This window comes from Myotis brandtii, unplaced genomic scaffold, assembly GCF_000412655.1.
Source record: "Myotis brandtii unplaced genomic scaffold, ASM41265v1 scaffold251, whole genome shotgun sequence".
Taxonomy (NCBI): domain Eukaryota; kingdom Metazoa; phylum Chordata; class Mammalia; order Chiroptera; family Vespertilionidae; genus Myotis; species Myotis brandtii.
In genome coordinates, this window is record NW_005359516.1 from 3,691,048 (window position 1) to 3,702,836 (window position 11,789).

Below are 11,789 nucleotides of genomic sequence, written 5' to 3' on the forward strand. Positions count from 1 at the left end.
TTCTAACTCTCTATCCCTCTCCCTTCCTCTCTGTTAAATATCAATAAAATATATTTTAAAAAAAGAAAAGAAGAGAAAAGTTATTTGAAGAAATAATGACAGAAAACTTCCCCTACCTGGTGAAAGAAATAGACTTCCAAGTCCAGGAAGCGCAGAGAACCCCAAACAAAAGGAATCCAAAGAGGACCACACCAAGACACATCATAATTAAAATGCCAAGAGCAAAAGACAAAGAGAGAATCTTAAAAGCAGCAAGAGAAAAAAAGTCAGTTACCTATAAGGGAGTACCCATACGACTGTCAGCTGATTTCTCAACAGAAACTTTGCAGGCCAGAAGGGAGTGGCAAGAAATATTCAAAGTGATGAATAGCAAGAACCTACAACCAAGATTACTTTATCCAGCAAAGCTATCATTCAGAATTGAAGGTCAGATAAAGAGCTTCACAGATAAGGAAAAGCTAAAGGAGTTCATCACCACCAAACCAGTATTATATGAAATGCTGAAAGGTATCCTTTAAGAAGAGGAAGAAGAAGAAAAAGGTAAAGATACAAATTATGAACAACAAATATGCATCTATCAACAAGTGAATCTAAGAATCAAGTGAATAAATAACCTGATGTACAGAATGAACTGGTGATTATAATAGAATCAGGGACATAGAAAGGGAACGGACTAACTATTCTTGGGGGGAAAAGGGGTGTGGGAGATGCGGGAAGAGACTGGACAAAAATCGTGCACCTATGGATGAGGACAGTGGGTGGGGAGTGAGGGCGGAGGGTGGGGTGGGAGCTGGAAAGAGGGGAGTTATGGGGGGAAAAAAGAGGAACAAATGTAATAATCTGAACAATAAAGATTTAATTAAAAAAAACAATAGAAAAGTTATTTTGATTTTCTGAATTACAGTGGGGCTTTGACTTACGACTTTAATTCGTTCCGAGACTGAGCTCATTAACTCAAATTACTCTATCAACTCAATGCAAAAAATCTGCCAAGAGACAGCTGGTATCTCAAAAAACTTGTTAGTCGGGACACTCGTAAGTCAAGGCCCCACTGTATATAAATCATCCCATTCGATTGAATGCCTTATTGATTGTAATGTGAACATCCCATTGATTGTGATCTTACTGGTTTTAGAAAGCAAATTCCTCTGTACCTGGGAACCAGGACTGGCTCTGTTGCAAAGACCACAGCTCCCTCTTAACATTTTTTACAAGCAGGTCACAGTTTAGCCAGGGGTGAAGAGCCTAACCTTTCTAAGGTATGAGACTGTGAACTTTTGGGAGTATGAGTCTGTAACCTGTGACCTTTCTAAGGTATGAATCTGTGACCTATGTTGAGAAATGGAGCGACGAACTTTGTGTGTGTTTAGCCAACCGTTTTTGTGGGTTTTGTGAATAAAAGCTTACTTCTACATCTGGTCGGGGCTGCAGTTCAGCCTCTGCTTTGGCAGGGTGCTGTAACTGTAGTCGCTGGCCAACTTAATAAAGGCTCCTAAATTTAAAAAAAAAAAAAAAAAAAGGTATGTGAACATCTAGGCTGTCTGCAACTGGGCTGCACATCCCAGCTGCTTCTTCTTTTCCCACAGCCCAGACATAAACGTGCATTTTCCCGATTTTCTTCTTCCTTATGGAAAGAGGGTGCAAGAAGCCACATATTGGTTATTGAAATGTTGCTAGTGGCATTTTTTTTTCTTTGCTTTCTTCTCATCAGAAAATGAAAGGACATGACCCATAAACAGAGAATCCTCCCAGCTCCCTTCAGGCCTCATCAGTCTGCATGTCTCTGATGTTGCTGCACTAATATGGAGCCATAAAATTGTCAGAACCTTAGAGTTTTGTGAAGAGTTTTGTGAAAGTCGAGCTCACTAACATCTTCTTGGATCATAGACCTTGGCTGCATCCCACGCCTTTCTTTTCTACAGGTTTATGGCCAAATTAACATCATTGAAGTTGACCAACCCAAATGACTCTTGAGGAGAAGTATAATGTAGAGACTTGGGCAGCCAACCACCAAAACATTCATGTAAAGGTTTCTAGGTGTCCTGCTATTTATTGATGGATATATTTATTTTGTAATATAGTGTAGAATACCAAATGTTTTATTTTTATGTTTGGGATTCCTCTTGGATAAAATAGTCTTCTATGCTTTTCAAGTAGTGTCTTCCCCAGAGTATGGCCCCTTTACAATATTTGGTCTGTATTTTTATCCTCTCTTTTTACATCAGAACTTCCTGTTATTTTAGGGAGCCTTGCCATAAGCTTGCCACCATCTGGTATATTTGTGTCTCGTAGGCATGCTGTGAGCCCCCTGGCAAATTGACTGATGTGCAAATAGTACAGTTTTAACTAAATGCTGTAGTTTTGACTGAAGTGTAGGCGTTCCAGAAAATATTTATCCAATAAATTGTCATGTCATTCCATGAGTTGACGCTGTCATTTTTCCATCGGAGGCAAACGTCAGGCTGTGAGGGACTATGATTGCTGTTCAGTATATAATTGGCACTTTTCATTCCCAAACAAGGTGCTTTTCTGCTGACTGCATCCCTTGCTTTCACTGGCCCACCAGTTCAAAGACCCGGTTGGGTAAATCCCTTTGTAATTGGATCAATTACTCTATACATGTAAAAAAAAAAAGTTCATTTATGGATTCCCAAAAGAGTCAGCCTCAAAGTGCCTAATTCTTTCCCTGTGTATAATTTTTGGCCCGAGGAACTAATGGTAAATACTGTTCCCAGAACTGTTGGTAATTGTTTTGGTATTCTTCAGAATCTAGATTCTTTAAGTAAAAGATATTCTCAGAGAAAGAGATTTTACATATTACTTCTTACCGGACTCCTCAACAGCCCACAAAGCCCAGCAGGGCTGTGTCAGAACAACGTACAATTTGTCTGTCGCACAGAAGGGACGCTGCCCTATTTAAGAATTGTGGATCTTCTCAGAAGGTCACCAGGGGTTGTACTTGGCCTTGAACTGTCTGGTGAAAAGGGGGCACTACTGTGACTCTGTGCATTTTCCTGGCCCCAACAACCACATTTGATTTCACACATTAGATGGAAGGAAAGTAGATAATGCTGTGCAACAGCCACATAAAAGGGTGTTTCTGGGTGTGGAAATATATCCATAAGTTTATAACTTCATCAGGGAATGACTGTTTGTTGTGATCAGCATGCTTCTGTGCACATGAGCAGTTGTCCTGTGAGTGTCTGGCCTGATCCCAGTTAGGATGCGACGTGCTCGTGCCCACCCCGTGAACTTCCACACAAGCTGGCAATTAGCTAATGCCACGATCACACCGAATCGGCTGAAACACAGTAATTTTCTTGTGTAAAATCTGTTTGTTATCCATGTCCAAATGTATGTAGAAATTGCTAGGTTAAAAGGAAGACGGGAAGAAATAGTTTACACCGTGTTCATAAATTAAATGTGTATATTCAGAGTTATCTTGTTAAATAAAATGGAAAAATTATTTTGATAATTATTTGAAACATTTTTCCTTGAGATGAAATCTGTTTTGCTCTCCTTCCCTACTTTTTTTCTGGTTTCCATTTCACAGTATATCCAGATGGAATTAAATTTCTTGCTAGATTAGTGGACTATGCCCTGAAGAAACAATAAATTGGTTTTAGCTTTTAAGTGATCTCGCCAGAGAGTGAGATTCTGTCATGAATGGTCTCCCACTTCGCACAACTGTCTGTAAAGCCCGTGAATGCCAGACATACATCGCAAATGAAAGCATCTCCTCTTTGTCAACCACTGAGAAATATTTCTTCTCTGAGTTTAGAACGAGTCAGACTAGAGAGCAATTAGTTTTGGGGAAATTTCCAGGCTAAATTTCACTGAAATTTGATTATTGAACCTCTTAGAATCTCAGGCTTAGATGGAACTTTTAAGTGATCTGTATGCTCCACTCCCTCCAGCAGCCCAGCGAAAGCCCTTTCCATCTTTTCTGCAAATAGAAGTGAAGAGAAGGGAGTGCACTGCCTTTTTAAGGGCGCCGATCACATTTTCAGTTGTACTCAGTTTAACAAACAGTTTAGCTCATTATGCACACAAGTCACTCCAGGAGAGGAAAAGGTAAGCAGGAAGTTGTTAGCGTTCCCCTTATATGAAACTGAGGTCTCTCCGGGTGTCCCTCATACATTCCCAGTTCATAACTCCTGAGACGGCCCATACATATCTAATCCACTTTCATGCCAGCCCCACGGTTTGCAAACAGCTCTCCTGTCCTCCTGGATGCGTGGTCCCCTTTTCCTGCAGTAGCGGGCGTGTGAGCACATGGCCAGGCACAGTGAGCCCTCAGCCAGCGGGAAACACACGGGAAGCCCTGGCTGGGAGTAGACCTGGCCCTGAGTGTGTCATAGACCCGATGGGCAGACAGACCTCGCTGCCTGTTCTGGAAGGAAGTTCCTCCTCATGGCAGAACGTGGGAATTGAGGGATACAGAGTCCCAGGTGGACTAAAATTCCTTCCATCAGACAATCACCCCGCACCTCTTTTGGGGGGAATCCTCTGAAGTCTGGCTGACAGGCCGTATCTGGCGAGCACAGCCCTTGTCCCTCACTATTAGGACAACTGATAAGGGCAAGACAAGCATTCTAGTCGTGGAGGGAGGGGAGCTGAGAACCCAGGTTGGGGCTTAAGCCAGGGCTGGACTGAAAAACAACAAAAAGCCAGTCTTAGTCATAATGTCGAATTCTTTAGCAACCTATTCATTCTCTTCTGTAAATAATTCCATTTATGGATGTCTCTCGCAGTGTGGTGCCTGGACCCATTCTTCACATATATATGGTCTGAGCACAGAACCAGCCACCTTTGTTCTGGGAGTGTCTTGTCTACTGATAACTGATACAGCCTGTGATGGCATTGGGCAGACATGGCCACAAGTTATTTTGGGGGGTGAAGAATTATTTCCAAAGCTCATATTAAACACATAAGAACACGTTACAGTTTCTAATAGTGCTCTGAACGTGAATGGATCTCCGTGGTGTTGCAGGATAATGGGGCCATGAGACTGGCTGCATGTGACTCCAATCACATGGACGAGAGCCCACTTTTGCGCACAAGTGACTATTTGTAAAGAAGAGGCCTATTTGGAGAAGGTGAGAGCTTGTTAACTTGGGTGGTTATAAATGGATTATGCGATTATCTCCGACTCACTCTCCCGAACTGTCAGTTTACAAGAACCAGTTCCTGCCCTCTCTTAACCTTCCTTAGACCATTAGCACGGGTCCAAAGTGCTCATCTTGTCCTGAGAAGAAAGTCCAGAAACACATGGACACCCCAGTCCATTTTTACTCTTCAATGTGATTCTAAGAACCTTATCAAAAATTTAGGCCACTTAGTTCAAATTGAGATTCTCTGGTGGAAGGCATGAAGCACCATCGTCAGACCAGACTCCAGCAAAGAGTTTTCATTCACAGGACACAGGGCCAACTTTTCTGCACAAAGATGGGAACGGTGTTAGAAAATCCGGTTCTAGCCCCTTATTAGTATTCCTGCCTAAAATGGGTAACATGACCTGACCAATTATAAGGAAATACCAGGTAAATCCGTGTGAAGAACATTCTGCAAAATAACCAGACTGCACTCTTTTAAAATGTCAGTGGCAGTGTCTGGCAGGAGTGGCATCAGTCGGCCCATGAATCAGGAGGTCAGGGTTCAATTTCTGTTCAGGGCACATGCCCAGGTTGTGGGCTCAATTCCCAATAAGGGGCATGCAGGAGGCAGTCAATCAATGATTCTCTCTCCTCATTGATGTTTCTATTTCTCTCTCCCTCTCTCTAAAATCAATAAAAGTATATGTTTTTTAAAAATGTCAGTGGTAGGGTCCAACTCTATCAATCATACACTCTCAAGTGGTCTTCATTTACAAAACTCCTTTGCATGGCTATTGCTCTCTTCCTGAAGCTGTGAGAAGCTGTGTGAAGCTGTGTGGAAGGAGTAACTGGGCTTTTGCCTAAGGCGGAGTCTAAGCAGCAAGCAGGCGGCATTAAAAGTAAGACCTCCGTGCAATAGGCAAACTCACGCGAAGAATCCGAGGAGACAGAAAGGAGGAGAAACTGTGCATCAGTGTGGCAAACCCGAGGTCAACACATGAGCCGCAGTGAAATATTCTCCTGAAAAAACCAAGCTCAACCCTGCATTCCCTGAAAAGAAGTGTGCTCTTCAGGCAACAAACCATCTGCTTGAAGTGTTTAGAAAACGGATCTCCAATCACTGGTAATTTAAACTTCCTTATACCCCAGTTCAATGTTTGATAAGGAAGGAGTGCTAACAGGCCGGGAACGGAGTTACTATATTTAGCAGCCCAGCCAGAACAAAAACCAGCCCCCGCAGCTGTTTTGTTTATGTTTCAGACCCTTCTGTTTTAATTAACACAATATTTATATGAAACCAGCTCCTGTCACATCTTTTGCTGCAACTGTCACATGTTTTGTTCTTTGTTGTTATTTTTGCTTTTTTAAAAATTTCCTGCAAAACACAATTGAGAAGATGCCTGAATGAAGTATATACACAGTGAAATCATACCATAGATAGCATCCTAGCTCCCAAGGGCCAAGCCCACCTGCTTTTGGGGTCAGGGATTAGGTTGCCAGGTAAAATGCAGGATGTTCAGTTAAATTTGAACCTGAGGTAAACGAGGAATAATTTCTTTAATATAAGTATGCCTCAAATATTGCATACTAAAAACGAGCTTGCTTATGTGAAATTCAAATTTCATTGGGTTCTCTGTGTCTTTATTTGTTAAACCTGGCAGCCTTAGTCAGATATTGCTCAGTAGGTTACATGAGTGGTAAGAGCCAGAGAAAAATTAAATACCTCTCCCCTCCAGTCCCAAATGAGCGATTCAGAGGATCATAGCTCAACCTATCAGGGTTCATTGTCAAAGAACAGCTTTGAGATGTGAAGATGAAATGCACTTGACCACAACACCTGCCAATACTAAAATAGAAGCAATATCTAACACATCCTCCTCCCCATTTTCCTGGACAGCTTACATTCAAAAATTCTTTTTCATATTGACTTTGCCTTTAGATTTTATTATATTCATAAAAGTGAAATCACTGCAGAAAAAGATATGCACCCTTAGAACATTCTGAGAGGTATTAGCAAGTTACTCTCAAAATGTTTACCAAAAATTATACTCCATTAGCTGGTACAAGAGCGCTGATTCTATACAGTTTCTGATATTCAATAATACTATTGCTTTTCTTAGTGAAGGCTGATGTGGTTGAATTGTGTCCCCTAAAAAAAGATATGGTGAAGTCCAATGCCCAATACCTCAGAGTGTGACCTTATTTGGAAAAAAGGTCTTCAAAGAGGTAATTGGGTTAAAATGAGGTCATTAGGGTGGGCCCTAACCCAGTCTGACTGAAGTCCTTATAAAAGAGGCAAATTTGGACACAGACTGGCAGGAACATACTGAGAACACCATGTGAAGATGAAGGCAGAGATCAGGACGAGGCATCTCTAATCATGGAACTCCAAAGATTCTCAGCAAACCACCAGAAGCCAGGAGGAAGACAAGGACCAGCTTCTTCCTCCCAGCCCTCAGAAGGACCAGCCCCACTGACACCTTGAGCTCAGACTTGCAGCTTCCAGAAGTGGGAGAGGATACATTTCTGTTGTTCAAGCCACGCAGTTTGCGGTACTTTGTTACAGCAGCCCTCGGAAACTAATACAGATGCTAAGTATAACAATTTTAATTAAATATATGTAAACTTATCTCTTTAATGATTGGTGAGTTTGACTATGTTTTCATATATTTCTTGACTAATTCTCTTTATTCTATCCATAGACTTTATCTGTCTTTAACTTACGGTTTATATTGCTTATATTCATCTGATTTGTTGAAATTCTATATTCTGTCTAGTTAATGGTTTGCTATATGCTAGCAATCATTTTCCTGTTTGTTCCTTATCTTTTAACTTTTCAAAAATATTACATTTTGCTGTTCAAAAGTTTTACATGTTTACTTAGTCAAATCTTTTCCTTTGGGGCTTCCTGGTTCTGTGCATCATGCTTACAGGCGGTTTCCCCATCTCTAAGTTATTAAAATGTCCTGTCAGCACTGTTTGGCCTGGCTTAGTAGAGGGAATAGGAGAGTTTTTCCTGACGAGGACCATCATCAGCCAAATTCACACTGGGCCTGGGAAAAAAAGTTTAAAGCTTCACTTGTTTTGGTAAGTTTTTCCTCAACCTCCAATTTTGCAATTGCCTCTCAATCTGTAGTTTCTGTGGCCTGAGAGCCAGTGACTCACTCCTTCTGTAACGCCAGGGAACCAGGGGCCAACCCCGGTCAGTTCTTTTGCGTTAATGTCCCTTCATGTCTTTAAGCAGTCTGATTGGATGGTGTTCCCGGTACTATCACTGTGTAACACGCCATACCCAGAGGGTGCTTGCAACAATAATAATAAAGTGGTGGCCGGGGCTTCGTCATCTTGAAGCTTCCTTACACACACATATGGCCCCTGACCAGCGGCCTCTTGAGCCTCTCTCTCTCTCTCTCTCTCTCTCCACGTGGCTCCCCCCGGGGTAACTGGAATCTTTATATGGTGGCAGGTTGCCAGAGTGTGTGTCCCAAGAGCACTGTATTGCCTTTTATTATCTAGCCGTGAAAGACATGCAGTGTCACCTCTGCCACGTTCAATTTGGCCAGAGTGAGTCACTAAGTCCAGCCATAATCAGCAGGATGGGCATTAAACTCCATCTTCTAAAGGAGGGGTGTGCTGATGAATTTTCAGACATCTTTTAAGACTCCCATAGGTGGTATCTAAGAAATCTCTAAGCCGGTTCTCTTTTCTGTGCACAGCCCATACCAGGTCCATGAGAAACTCACCAGTATCCCTTGCCCTGCCTAACCCTGAGAGAGCAAGCTCATCCCTGCTCAACAGTAACTTCTCTTCTTCACTCTTCCACCAGATCGGCTAACCAGTTGGTCTCTTAAACTTGGATTTCCTGGGTGGTGCTTAGACTTGAGTCCTTGATGCCCTTCCCTGCAAAAGTAGGAAACACATATCTAGCTCTCTGAGTGGTTTAATTTGAAGTGAGGAGCAGGCACTCTTACTCCTCCCCTTAATTCCAGAAACTAGAGTTAGTCTAAGTAAATGAGTAAATGAGAATACAGTCAAAATGAATTGAGAGTCACCAAAGTCAAGTTTTGAAGAATACTTTTAGGCATGGAAAATATTTCCTTAACAGGAAAATATTTTTTCTTAAATTAAGTCAAATGATAATAAGATTTTTTAGAACTCAAGATAGTTAAGCAATATATTTAAGCTAGAACTGTATGCTTCTTTCAGTTCTTTTTGTTTATTAGATTTTAAAGCTCTATTCAGAATTCTTGCTCTTTGGACAAAGGAGTAGGAGAAAAATTAAGCAACTTAACTAAAGTCATCTAATCAGTCAGTGGAAGAATTTAGTACAAGATCTAGATATCCCAACTTCTTGTATCAGGATTCAGTCTCATGTGACCAAGATGTTTTTAGTGAAGTTACATATTTTTAGTGAAGTTATATCCTAAGGTTTGCCTGAATACTTGTTTGTTTTAATGATCAGAAAACAAACAAAAAAATCCAGATCCTATTAGACTATATTTTTCATTTCTAAGCATTCATGAGCGTATTTTAACAAAAGACAATTTTTAACAAACAAATACTACTGAGAAATATTATTTAGTACGTAAGGATCTACCTAACGTGGTTGAATGTCACTGGCTTGAGGAGCTGCAAAGTGAGAAGCAAAGTGCTTTTGAGACAACCCAGGACATGGTGTTGAAAAGCTACATGTGGAGTTAAGTAAAGGTTGAAAGCAGTGTGGATTCACCAGGCAAGTACAGTAACCAAGTCCCATGATCCATCACCTTTAGTTTGTTGTGTTTTGCTATGACAACTGCTTATCTCTGAATGTTTTTGGATCCACAGCTGACACTTGAGGATGTGGCTTTTCTTAACTGACTTGACAAACAAAGACTGAATATGAAAATTCAGCAACACAGCAAGAGATTTCCATATGGAGGATATAAGGGATTTTATTATAATTACTCTTTTTATGATCATGCAAGTGATATCAAAAAGACACTTTGGCAGCACATATAGTAAAATTAATACAGAGAAGATTAGCATAGGAATGACATGCAAATTCATGAAGCATTCCATATTTCTTGAACAGAAACAAACAAACAAAAAACACTACATGGAGAATATTTGTTACTCTGAGCTCTGATATTTACCAATAAGATGCATTTAATCAACCATCTAAAGCTAATTTGAGCCCTTTAGAGCCAAAAACTAGTGCTCTTATTATCAATAATTTAAAATCAATGAGAGAAAGATCAAACTGTTAGTCTCTAGTCCTTGTGCCCAGGCAAATTAGAGCAATGCCAGATTGCAGACTCGGGCATGCCACTCTGAGTCTACATGGCCATCTTGTCCACCGGTACAGCCCTAGTCCCTATCTTCTTCTTAGACCATCAAAGGATCCCACCATTAACTTGAGCATTCTAGAAGAGGATGGCAACCCTCCAAAGGCCAGACAAGTAACACAAATAGGCGAGGTGGCCTGGCGACTGTGGACCACCAGAGGGCTCAGGCTCTTTCTGTTGGCAGCAGCAGCTGTGAGGTTCCAGACAATTGTTGCCACAGTAGAGTTTAGGCCCAGGTGTACCAGATCTTCCAGTGTTTAAGATAAACTGGAAATCTGGAATTTAAAAATTTTGAATTTTTCCACCTCATTCCAGAAAGTGTCTACATCCTGGAAAGTGCAAATAATGCAAAGCTGTGAGCCAAATTTGGCCCATAAGCGACTTCTTTGTCTTCTCTGGCCTTGATGTTAGTTGGAACCCCGGGCGAATCACATTCCTCCTGACTAGGACTAGGACTTTTCTCACTGATCCCAGAGTAGTGAACATTGTGTTCAGAATTGGAAAATAGTTCTTCTTGAGAGTCAATCTCTCTGTTTGATTTCCAGGTGCTTCTCTTGGTCAAGATGGATCAAGTGATAAATTTTAAAAAAAGAAAAGAAAAAGAATAAAAAAAGATGGATCAGGTGCTGGAAACAGTACTTTCTAACCCCCAGTTCAGGGGAGTTTGCCTCTTCTCCTTGGTGCTTTCCCAATAGCATCATTGATGCCCCCTCACACCCCGTCACAGCCCCGTTAAGGCCCACCCTGGATCTGGCATTGTTCCTACAGTGAAACATTAGAATGAGACTTTCTTCAACAAAGAGGCACTCTATATTAATGGTTCTCAAGCTAGTTTGTGCATCAGAATTATTTGATGAATAATGTTTAAAACAGAGTCCCTGGTTTTACCCAGGAGAATGGTATTCAGTCAAAGGGTCTGATATCAGGCAGCAGTTCTCAAACGCTTACTTCTCAGGACCCTTTACATCCTTAAAAATTACTAAGGACCCCAAACAGCTTGTGTTATATCTCTTTATATTTACTATATTAGAAATTTAAACTTAAAATTATAAAACATATATTTATCAATTAATTTAAAAATTAAACTCATTGTGCATTAATATTAAGTAACATATTTTTGTGAACAATAAGTATGTTTCCCAAAACAAAATTTATATCATGAGAAGATTGGCATTACTTTATAATTTTGCAAATTTCTTCAATGTCTGGCATAATAGAAGGCAACTAGACTCGCCTATCTACTCTGCCTTCAATCCATTGCCATATGTTGTTTTGGTTGAAGTAAATGAAGAAAATGGGACCTTGAAATTTGAAAAAACGTTGAAAAAATGAGATATATTTAATAGCTTTTTCAGATAATTGTAAA